Here is a 13,039-nt window from a genome sequence, read left to right as displayed (position 1 = left end):
TTGTTGATGATATCAAAGCAATTAAAGGCTTTTCTTTCTTCTCTGCAAACAGTGTTAAGCATTCAAGTTCATGTGCTGAAGAAATAAATTTCACTGCTAAGTTGGCAGACCACTCACAACTTGGCTTCTATCCCCTTTCCCTTCTGCAATAATACAAAAGGAGCAGAGATCTGCCTGCAGGAGAACTGAACAGATTTGGAGCGTGGTGTGGCAGGAGATCACACTCACCCAGAGCACTGCTGCAGCCTGGCAGACCCTGTGCTGAGTGGTCCTGTTTGTGCTGGGGGATTGGGACAGCCCTGAATAAGCAAAGGAGCACAAAGATTGTACAGCTGCTCGGTTCCTTCCCATGCAGCTGGGACCTGTGCCAGACACAGATGAGCTCTGAAGAAGTGTGCTGTCTCTCCCCCTCCTCCCTGCAGCAGCTGTGCACTCCAGCACCCAAACAAGTCTTCATCACTCCATGGTGGTTCTTTTGTTCAACTGTTCTTAAACTTGGAGTCCCATTTATGCAGTCAAGTTATTAACACAAGATTCAGGGCTTGAATCTGCATTGTTGTCTGCTTTGTGCAGTAATTTAATGGGCATGCCAGAGGGCAGCTGAACAGCACTAAACCCTTGACCAGCTTTTTTTTCTATCTTTTGTGTAGAGACAATTGATTATACAAGAGGCAAAACAGAATAGCTCATCTGATGTAAAACAAGCTGCAAATTTTGTCGTATTGTCATTCGCATCCTTACTACAATTAATTAAAATTCACTTCATGCAACTAAATGTAAGAGATGCTTCGGGGTGTGGACTGTCCAGGACACGGCAGAGACCTCTATAATCGAGTTAGATGTTAGTAGTTTATTTCAGGGTGTGGGAGAGAGAGAGAGAGCCTGCTATGAGCCAGCAGATAGAGCTCAAAGTGGGCTCAGAGGGAACAATACAAAAGGGGGTAAAATATGAATACATGAGCTCAAGACTTAAGATAGCTAAGAAAGAGAGTAACAGAACAGAAGTGAGAGAGCCAAGAAAAGGCAAGAAGTAAAAAGAGCAGCAACAGAGCGTAGCAAGAGTGAAGCAAGAGCGTAGAAAGAGCAAGGCAAGAGACTAGAGAGCGAGCCCTCCTTTACAATTACTTATATAATCTATATATTTGAATATTCTATTCCTTCACTAACCAATCTTCATAAGTATACTAATACAGTAACATTTGTGTGCAACCTATAGAAATCACTGTTTTTGCATATTTTTAGTTATCTCAGGGTCCTTCAGACCTTTCCTTATAAAGCTGGGGAGAGGGGTCTCAGCTTAGTTTTACTGGGGGAAAGAATGTGTTCTGGCATACCAGACCAGTTTTTTTTAATTATTCAAATTGTGCTTTCATTTGTATTTCTTCCTTAGCCTTTCTGGCTAAAGAGTCATATTTATAATTCCTTTCTAGTTCTACTTTCCCAACACTAAAGATGGAGAGCCCCATACTGAGATACATACATGACTCTACCTAGGCACAACAATTGGCATCAGGTGTAGCACTATGCACACTTAAGACAGAACAATTTTTTCTTCCTGAATTTTTATGGAAGTTTGCCCTGTTGTCAACAAAATCAGAACAAAATTATTAGCTTTAGATACAGGGGGAAAAGGAATGGCACAGATTACAAAAAGGAGTACCATGTATTAGGAGGTTTTTTAATTGGTTACTGCTTCAGAGTTAGATGCAATTTCCTTTTTAACAGTATAAGAACATAATTTTCTGTGTCCGAGACCCTACGTGTGAGATTTGATCATGTGGAGTCCAGAGCACTGGGCTTCCACAACCATCCACAAGAAGATGGAACCCTGGGACTGGAACCTGTTTCCCTCAAAGTAGCAGCTTCACAGTCAAAGCAATAGCCTGAAAGTAACAATGAACTAAGTTCAGCACGACATATTTTACAGAAGAAAAATCTCCCAGAACAGAATAGCCTAAATGGTAGTGGTTATGAAGATTTTACTGAGATGAATTGGTTAAATTAACAGCAAAACTTTTCCATCTCAGTTGTCAGGTGTCTTGTTGACTGCTCTGTGCAGGAAACAGCAGTCTTTGCATGAGGAGAAAATGTCTGTGATGCTGTGAAGGTCTGGAGTGTATATTTATTGCATAACAATTTAATCTGCTTGAGTCGATAGGGTTTGCCACAATTATACCAGCTTAAGAAACCAATGAAGCTTTAAGGACATACCCTGAGTTTAGAATAGCCCTTCTCTTCAAGGATAATTTTGATCCACCCTTAAGAAAAGAAGGCGAGTTTTCTTTGGTTTTTTGGTTTGAGTTATCTATTTTTGCCACATGGTGTCAAATGTCAGAAGGAATTCTCTTACTTGAAATTATGCGAAGAAAACATATATGACATATTTCAATAGTGACATTCTAAAATTCAAACTGCCTTGAGTGATAAAGGACAACTTCATAGGTTTAAATATTCAAATGCATAGAATTATCTGTGTTACTTTAAAAAAGAAAAAGGAAAGTAAAAAAAATAATTTGAAACAAAATTTTATCTTCTGATGTATTCAGATGCACGTGTAGATCCAGCACTATTATGAGACATAAACTGTTTTGGGCGATACGTCTATTTAACAAGCAGAAAGAGCCATGTTATCATGGTTCTTCCAAACTATCATGTCAGGGCTTCCAAAAAAAACCCTATATTTGAATAGACCCATGAAACAGAGCAAATGATTGTTGTAAGAAATGAATATGATTTAATTTTTAGTATGTAACAGAGTAATGCATTTTAATGGAATAAAATTAACAAATATAACGTCAGCCAGCAGCTGACAGGAGCAAAGAAGCTTGCGCAGAGAAGTCTCTGTTTTATATCTTTATTTATATCTATTGTAAAGATCTATATATTTATTTGTATCTGTATCTGTATTTTTTTGTGCTGTAGATCCACCAGAGGCTAAAACTATGACATCATGGATGCTTTCCTCATGACACATTGTTTGTCCACCACGGAGGGCAACATGATAAATTTTCATCAGGCAGTCTGTCATCCAGCTGGCAGACAGTGAAATACAATACTGTCAGAGGGCAAGCCAAGAAAGAAAAGAAGACAGAGACACAATGTTTTTCTGTCCTATGACCACCATTTTAGTTATGCTAATCCAACAAATTAAATGCAAGAAAATCTACTTAAAAGGCAATGTTACGCTCCAGCTGCCAAAAAAATTGAGAAATTGCAGTGTGATGCTGCTTCCAAAATGTGCCCTCTCCACGTGCACATGCACACGTACACACGCACACTGAGTGTGGTTATGTCATGCTCAAAAGTAATGCTGAATGTTCCATTTAAAGGGAGCCAAGCAGACAAGTGAGTAAATTAGTGCTGTTAGAACAGCTGGAATTAGTTTTTTCTGTCTGTCCCTTTTCAATTTGTTCTCATATATTGCATTAATATTCTGTTTTCCGCCGTAAGAAAGAAGGGAAAGAAAAGCAGCAGATAATAAATTCCTAGTTTAGCATTTCCATTGTCTTTCGTGTTAATGGGTTTTCCCAGGCTCAGGGCTGTACCTTATGCTGTGGGGCAACCTATAATACTTCCTCTGAATTGTTATGCCTGAGTGTTAATCTGTATGCTTAATTCTGCATCAGAGGATGTTAGACCATTTTCCACTCCTTTTCACCAAAGACCATGTGTACAAACATATTTTCTTTCCTGAGATTTAAAGGGATTCACCAAGAGCTACTTGTAATAAAGAGACCAGCCTATTTTGGCTTCTACTATTTTGATTTTGGGTCATGTTTTAAATATAGTAAGTTATGGTTTTTTTGAATTAAAATATTCATTGTTCCTATATTTTTACATTCTTTTTCAAGAGCTTGTTCTGTACCAGGTCAATTCTTTTGTGATTATATGTCTTTCTTAGACAAGCTGAGGTAAACTTACTAATCTAAGGTTTTACTTTTTTAACAAAAGAGGTTTGGGTCCTGTAACTGGTAACTGAGGCCAAACACTGTACTATGAAGCTGAATAAAAACCAGGCTTTCCTGCTGAAGGAGTTTTTCTGCTCAAGGAATTCAAAGATGGCAAATAAGACCTTGAAGCAGAAAATCTATGAGCTGTTTTGCTACTGCAAATCTCAATCCCTCAGGGAGGCAGTAGGTGTATTTTTTCCTGACAGAGTAGGGTGGGTGTCCCCTCACAGGTGGGAAAGCGTGTGGGGGGTTTCTACATGTGAAACTATTTATCCACATAATTACAGACAGAAAGTTTATTGGATTCTTTCTATTTGGTTCTATCATGAGAGAAAGATCCAAGAGAACACACATATCTTTGGCTCATCACAGTGTAACTACACACAACCTGTTTTGGGGCTTCAATGGCCCTCAGCCACTGAGCAGCAGCCTGAGAAAGGGATTGCAATTATTATTGACCTCATCAGCTATAAATCTTCCAGCATTATTGTTTCTTAATTACCAGGACACCTAGTGAAAAATTGCAATTCCTGAAGAGCCATCCAAGCATGCCGTTAAAGACAAGCATGATGGTAGCATTTCTGTGTTAGCATCACGCTGCAACTTGTTGCCCAGGAAGGTGTGACACACAGATCCCCATGGCTGACTCCACACACAAAGAGCAATTTCAAGTGACTTTTTTTAGGTTCCCCTAAGCCAACCCTGGAATATCAAGTAGGTGCAGTACGGGCTTGGAGCTTGGCACACTTCAAGGCAGAGGTAGGAGAATGCTCCACTATGGCACCTCCCTAACGGGGCTCAGAGCTCTCTGTGCCACTTCCAACTGCAGGCAGGGGGCCTGGGAATCACATTTCAGTTTGTCACTTCTGCCTGGGGAAAACAGCAGGCCCCAGAGGTTACCCCAGAAAGCACAGTACAAATGGCAAGATTTAAAACCTCTGCCATGGTTCTTTCAGTGAGACCCAGGGAGAGTTAGGCTTTAGCAGGGGATTGTAATACACCTGCTTTTGCCGTCTGTCTTTCTATCTGGCAGGCACTTGACTGGGGAAAATTACACACTTGTATACCCAGGATGGCTTTGTTTGTCTCTCAATGAATTAAACTTCCTTGGGTTACTAAAAAGAAGAATCTCCAAAAATTTTTGGCCTATTGCTACACCGTGGCTTGTTCAAGTAAATCCAGGCCCTTCAGAAACCTTTACTACCATGAATTATATCTATCATCTATTATATCCACCATCTATTATATCCCCCAGCCTTTCAGCCATATTTTCTATATTCTCTCATTTCCAATCTGACTGACACAACAGTTGCTTTCAGGGAATGTAATCTTTAATTAATCAACTTACTAGCAGATGTTTTCTGCAGGCTATAATTTCTCATCTAAAAAGACATTTTTCTACCAAGAAAATATAAGGCTTGTAAAAAAACCCCCCAAATTTTAGCTGTAAAAAGTAGTCATTTCCTCTGCTGTAAACTTCATCTCATCACTCCAGTGATGTGATTTGGCAGCCAAATCTTCAGGGTCTCTGCTGTCAGTGCCTATTATTGCACCTTCTGGTGAATGCTGGAGTGTTGAAGCACCATCACAAATAAGAAATTCTGCTGCTGACTTGTTTTTTCACAGTGATAGCCGAACCACAGTAGTAGCAATAATAATACTTCTTACTCCACAATTGACCATCGTGAAAACTGGAGCAGAAAATAGGAAAAGAGATTCCAAAGCTTATATCAAGTAATCTAAATTGTTCATCCTCCTCTGCAAATCGTAGTTTTACAGCTATTTACATATAGAACTGAAAAGTGTTGATGTATCCCTAACCAAAGGTTTTAAAATGTTAGGAAAGCACAGTGTGCCCCTATTCCTTAGCTGAGTTTCATGTAGCTACTATCACAGTACAAAAGCTGATCATTAACAATTCTTCTGGTCTTGAAACTTAATTTTATGGATGCATCACATGTAAGAACATCTAGGTCCCCAGAGAATGTTATGGTTGACTCTTAGTCTAAGGTTACAGCCTGTGGCTGTCAAAGAAAACAAGGGAAGAGTATACTGCATTTCTACAGACCTATTATTAAAGTTATTGAGCCATTTTGCCTACCACATATTCATACAGCTAAAGTCAAAGTCTATCTTTCTTACAAAACTCAGTCAACCCAATTTATCTACATAGCTATCAGACTTCCTTGCGTAGCATTGCGAGTTTAGCCTTTTGTTTCCTTGTAAATATAATAATAAATAATATTTGGTAATCTGTGCCACATCTCCAGCACCTGTAGCCTCGGCTAGGCAAGGCCCAGTGCCTTCACACCCTCCTGTCTGTCTGCAAAGGGCAGCAGAACTGAGCACCAGGAACAGGGGTTGAACTGCCAGGTTCGAACTGTGGAAACAGCAGCAAGCATCTGAGCGCCAGCGGCTGCATGAAATCTTAGGTGCAAATGGCGTGAGTCAGAATAGATCTGTTTTAGTGACACAACCTAAAACAGAACTTGTAAGCTGTGAAAAATGTCTGTTTTGGGTACTGTCTCATCACTGAATAGCCAGCGGCCATTTGCACTCCTACTAGTAGCTAACAGAGAACTTGAAATCACAGGATGTACATTTTCCTCTCATTCTTTTCCCTGTCTTGCCAGTCCTTTTATCCTTTAATTAGACTCAATAACGTGTCTAAACAGCTCCTGAATGGGACATCTTGTGAGAAATTCACATTTGACAAAGTTATGCAGAGGGCAAGCCAGCAGGGAACTCCTGTCCCAGTGACCAGAGTCAGAGTACAACTTTTATTCCCACAGCAAGTGTAGACAATCTCAGCTGAGAAATCACACTGGAATTCCTCTTAACAAAATGAAGTTATATCGCTGAGAATTTTGTAGCAGGGCACAGTTGTTTTTCCTGTTCAATTCAGCATTAATCATTGCATTTCACCTCAATAAAAATGTTTTGTCACATCCTATCACTTTAATGTTGCTGTGTGGCCACTGTACATTTTAATTTGAGGCACATCTGAAATCTGTAAATTTGAAGAGGCTCACTTCAAGACAGAAACCAGCAATTAGGTAGTTAGGACATGTTGAAAACTGAGTTCTCAGCTTATTGCACAATGGCAGGGAAAATGAATCTAAGAATATTATCTTTTTTTTAATGTTACTGACATTTCAGCATAACCCAAAAAAAGTGGGGCTACATTGTACTAAATAATGAATAGACACAGGAAAAGTGATCCTACCTTAGAGAATTTCCAGTCCATTGGGAACAGAGTGTAATATAAAAAATAACATTCAGGCAAAATACACAATCATAACATTCTTGAAAAAAAATTTTTTTCATTATAATAATAGTAATGTTTTCCATACTCAGGACTAGATCTATTAACTGAACTGCCTATCACAATCCTCAGAGATTCACAAAGTGAAGCCTTCAGGCATCATTCCAAACACCAGAGTCCTGAGAAATATTAAAATACTTCCTCCAAAGACAGGAGTGGAGGGGCAGAGCTGGGCACCCACGTTAGGAGTTCTCCAAGCTGTTTCCCCCAGCAAAAACATGACAATAGTGCTCTTGAAGTTTTGCAGACTTATGGTCATTTTTAAAGAGTCCATAAATTAGCACACTTTTGGTCAAAACATAACAGGCAAAATGGGAACCAAAGCAGCCATAGTAATTGAAGGAAGCATCAGAAACTAAAAGCTGGAAAAGCATTTTTCAGCATCAGGCCAAAAGAGTCCATAGCACAATCAAATAATGAATTTTCCATATTAGTACTGATGCAGCTGTATTTTAATGAACAGGACTGGTAATGAGATAACTACTAAGAATGTGTCTCACAATCATCTGCTGCTCAAGCAGGGAATCTACCTGCAGGTGCAGCAAGATCCTCTCTTTCCTTTTGTAATGGGACCTTTGGAGCTTAGAATAGAGTTGCCCCTTGAGGACAGTCTGGTGTCCTACTGGTGTTAGACTTAAGAACCTAAGATTTGCTGTTAAGCTTCCTGGGGATACACTAAGGTCACAGATGCTGTATGCCACGTACTATTTTCTTAATGGATTATTTTTATTGCATTATTCCTTATAAGTTTTCTATCTTCCCTGCTACTTTCATCTGTAAAGTTCTTTTAGTCTCTTTGTCAAAAACCTTGGTTTTGTAAATACCAACCACTTCGCTTTTTCATACTTCAAATAAAGAACTACCTAGTAGGAACTCCACACATAGATGTCTTACACCCTCACCACCCCTTTGCCAGGATTCACCTTTTATTCCACTCACAAATCTCAGCCTTCAAAACTCTTCAAAAATTAGACAACATTTTTTTCTGTTGTTCCCTCTTTATTTTTTTTTTAAAAAAAAGGTAAGAAATAGTTCTTTCCTCCGCACAGCCAGAACCTTTCCTTATTCTCTTAAATAACTTCCCAGTAGTTGGGTCATACGTATTCTATGTAACTAATACCAAGAATGTGGCAGAAGAGGCTCAGTTTGATATTTTTTTTGCCTACTTTCAGTGTCTACTATCCAGGTAGTATTGCCCTGTTATCACAGATGAGCAAAGCAGCAGGGACCAGCCCTCCTGGAAAGGTGAGATTGGGTACAGTAGTATCAACAGCTCTGTTAAGAACTGGTTTCTGAAACTTGGACAAGTGGAAGATAAAGACAAATTTTTGGTTGGCCCATATATATATCTGTATTCTCTAACAGATGTTTAAATGGTCTATACAAATTCCATTAAGGCTTTCTCCTTCAGGGTAGTGGTACTGATCTTTAAAAGCAGGAGCCCCACTAAAGGCTAGAAACTAGAAAAATTTACTGTCTAAATTAGAAATGTCTTAATTCAGTAGAAATAATTGTTATTTATATAAATTTTGAATTATAATTTGTTTCTCTTCTGAGCATAACTAAATTACCCTGAAAAAGCTAGAGGAGAACAAAAAGCCTAATGAGAAATGCTTTCTCATTCAGCTGCAGTTTTAATACGATCCTTTATTTTACATTTACAACAGCCAGAAATGTTGCAATATTGCATTTTTAAATCTTTTATACTGTGTACTAAACTTCCGACAGATTTCAAAAGCTGCACAAATGGACTAACATAGGATCTACACTGGCCTATATTTATGTTAGATATATCATTGCATTACATGTAACTTAAGATCCTACGGAGATTTTAACCTCTTTTACTCCATCCCCAAGCACAGTGGCTGAACCGTGAGCACCCTGACTGAAGTCCATATGATGTTCAGAAAATGTACATGCAGCATACAGTTGCACGAGGGCCTCATGTTCTTATTCATTTCCTGCCTTACTGTGCCTTATTGTGCAATGTTAAGGATCTGAATAGGTGCTTTCTGCCAGCTGGAGGTAGCTGTGGTTCTGTGATGAATGAAGCAACCCATGCACTGTGGGAGCCTAAGTTTACAGCATGATATCCTCAGTTGGTGTAAATTAGCTGGAGCCCTTTAAACTTAATGGAGTAGTGCTGATTTACTGCCTGGGAAAATTGAGATGTTGGTTACTGTGGAGTGTGGCTCTCAGCAGCTCATTAATGAGATCTAATGGCATCATATTTTTATACCTCACAGAAACCAGACGGAACAATTCTCAGTCATTCAGCTGGCCTGAGAGAAAAAGGCTTTAAAGTGTGTTGTAATTCCTGTACTAACCTTTTGTCTATGAAACTGGTGATTCAAACTTGGATGTTGCAGATAAATAAAGCCTAGTACTGTTGAATTCTACACATCCATCCAGTTCTCAAGGGAGTATAAAAAATGTACACACTTCCAAGAACTTTTGACCTGCTTTTCCAATTGACAAGGTGATGATCAGTCAAAGGTTAGACGTGACCTTAAAGGCCTTTTCCAACCTAGGTGGTTCTGTGACTCACAGCCAAAAAAATCCTTTCTCAAACAACAGGATAGTTGAAGTGTCTGCTGAACTCCTCTGGCTGATACATCAACATTTACTGGACTCATTGTTCTCTTCAACCAGTTTATCATTCGTCTTTACTGATTTGTCTGTAGATTGCTCAGCACTATACCAGCCATAAAGATTCTTCAGGTTACGTTATGCCTTGCAGGCCCTTCATTATGCACTCTCCTGGTTCCAAATTACATTGGGAACATCACATTTTGGCCAAAGAAAATGAATTGTTCATGACACATTTTACCTCAAGAATTACTGCATTTGAAATCCTGTTTCAAACAGGTAATTGTAGCAGGCTATTCTGAGTACAGTGCTGGGATGAGTATTGTATTGTTCTCTTCTCCAAATCCTTCATGAATGCAAACCCAAAATCTGACATACTTCCAGCATCACAGTTAGAGTCCCTGAACAGATTGTTACTCTCAGAAGTGAAATCAAATATGGCAAATTGAAAGTGCTTCTGACTCCCTCTTACCCTGAGGCACACGAATGACAAGTGTGCACCTGTGGTGGGAGGCACTGATCACTCTACTTTTTTCAGTTTTGCCTTTTGAAATGCCTTCTGCCTTTTCTTCTGTATTTCATCAGCCAAAAAAATCTAGACCTTAGTTTGCTCTTTAATAGCATTCACTGGATTAAAGATGACCTTATGGCAGGAGGGAAGGCTGATAAACTCTCTTTCCAAAAGTGAAAATTCCTTTCCCGAAGAGAGAACTCTGTTATTTTTAAGATGTAGAGTGATGAAGGCTCATCCTCCTATGAATTACTTATTTCATACCATGAGGCATGCTGAAACAAAACTTCTTTTTTTTTTTTTTTTTTGAGAGCCTGGAATTCAGTGGGGAACATCATGCAGAAGTCCACAAAATGCCTTTTGTTTCTGCAGCAATTGTGTCACTCTAGTAACAGATTCTCAGTGTAATGGTGAATGAGTTGTTACATATTTAGGTTATGTGCTGCAAGAAGGAGGAAGGGCCATATGGAGTCTCACGATAGCCAGGTCCTACAAGGGTACTTCAGCTTGGCTGTTGAATTGGTGGTACACATACCAACTGACAGGATGGCACAGTAGGATAATGAAAGACATTATACTTCATTTTTCTGGACTGCTGCATGGTTTAGATTTTACACACCTGGAGATGTTTTACCTAGTCACTTAAGTGTTTTAAAACCTTTTGGGAGAACTGTTCTCAAAGCAACAAGTAAAAATGCCACAAGGACAAGTTGCATTATCACCATACTACATTCTGTAGTTCTGATTCCAGATGTGCCTGTAAAACATCCCCTCTGAGCCAGGGAGCAACCCTTGGGTATAAATCAGCTTTATCAGGCAAAGGTAAAGGGTTTCCATTATCATTTCTCAACCAGTAGCAGCAGCGGATTACCATCCCTATTTAAAAATTGTATTGTGCGAGCTTAGAAGAGGAATATACTTTGCTTTCTGTTTAAACTAATCCTTTAAAATACTTCATGCAACACTGTTGTTGTGAATGGCACCACAGCCTACTGTACATTCAAAAGTCATTTAGGCAGAAATGGAACTGGCACCACTGTAAGAGCACCAGCTACAGAAGAATGTCGGAGCTGCAACACTGACCCAGTTACCATTTCTCTCAACATTGTTATTTGTATCGCCTCATGGCTAGGAATACTAAATATTTAATCAAATTCCCTTGATTTTATAAATACAGAATACCAAGTCTGTGCTGCCCTCATGACTTCATGTCAGTGGGCACATTAGTGACAACAATTACAGCAGATGGGCAAGGTCATCACATGAGGAGAAAATACCGGTTGTGCCAGGGCATATCATAGCTCTATCTCACCCACTGTCTGCTCCCTGGCAGTAGCCATCTGTGGGTGCCTAGGGAGAATTTAAGGACATCATATAGTGGTACTTTGACAGAACACTTTTGACAGAATGCTTTGTCACTTAAATGCAGTTGTCTTCCTTCACAACTTTCCTTCATGTTTTATCCTAAGAATTCATCTAGTCTCATTTGTGAGCCATGAAAACTTTAGTACACACAGTGTCTTTGGGTGAGGGGCTTCACAGACGATCTGGTTTTGGCTGGAGTGGAGTTGCTTTTCATCACAGTAGCTAGTATGGGCCTGTGGTTTGGATTTTTGCAGCAAACAGTATTGATAACATGGAGATGTTTTCATTATTGCTGAGCAGCACTTACACAGTATCAAGGCCTCTTCTGCTCCTCACCCCATGCCATCAGAGAGCAGGCTGGGCATGCAGAAGGACAGCTGACCCCAGCTGACCACAGGGACACGCCTATGATACCATATGGTGTCATGCTCAGCACACAAAGCTGGGGGAAGGTAAGCCAGGGAAGGCCATGGCTTCAGGCCATGCATTTCTCCACAGAGGCTGACAGGAGGATTAGTAGCAAAGCAATCTGGATTTCTGAGCTCCGTGTGCTAGAACACCTTCAGGCTTGCACCTGTGACCTGGCTCAGCCTTTGCTCAGCTGCATCACCAACACACAGTCCACAACTGAACCCTGACAAATCATGTCCAAAGCTGTCTGTTTCCTATCTTTCCACACCTACAGCTGTGCTTTCACATACTGCTCACAGCTGTGGAGACTGCAAGGTCTTGCATTTTAATTGTCTTGCTGAATTCACTAAGGCAGGGAGAAAGACTGTGTCTGTTCTCATCACGATACTGAATATCACACTTATCACACAGAGAAGAGCAATTGTTTCAGTGTAATTAATTACTTAAGGTACTCCAGCTCTCAGAAACACAGTAAACAGTTAATATAATTTAACTTTATAGATAACACAACAAAGTAAAATAGAGAAACAAATCCCTTTTTTTTTTTTTTTGTTCATTAGATAGGACATAAACTCTCCTGTGAACAGGCCTGATAAATGGAATTTCCCTTTAGGACATTACTGATTAAAAATGACAAGTGTAATATTTCTATCTAGCACTTTGCTGAGATTCTGTCAGCAAATCCCCAAACCTTGTAGTTCCAAACTATTCTAAGGAGGATTTTATCCCTGAAGTCTCTTAGGAGATCCTTCCTTCCTAAAATATGTTGATGTTCTGACATTCTGGTGTTGTCCCTGGAAATGTTTTAAAACCCCAATGTATTGCTGCACCCCAAGAGACCAAGTCTGGTTCATAAAAAATAGGTTTTTTTACTCATAGGTAGATAAA

Source organism: Pseudopodoces humilis, chromosome 4, assembly GCF_049639895.1.
Source record: "Pseudopodoces humilis isolate 2021_Gansu_Grassland_sample_001 chromosome 4, ASM4963989v1, whole genome shotgun sequence".
Taxonomy (NCBI): Eukaryota; Metazoa; Chordata; class Aves; order Passeriformes; family Paridae; genus Pseudopodoces; species Pseudopodoces humilis.
Note: the sequence above shows the minus strand (reverse complement) of the source record.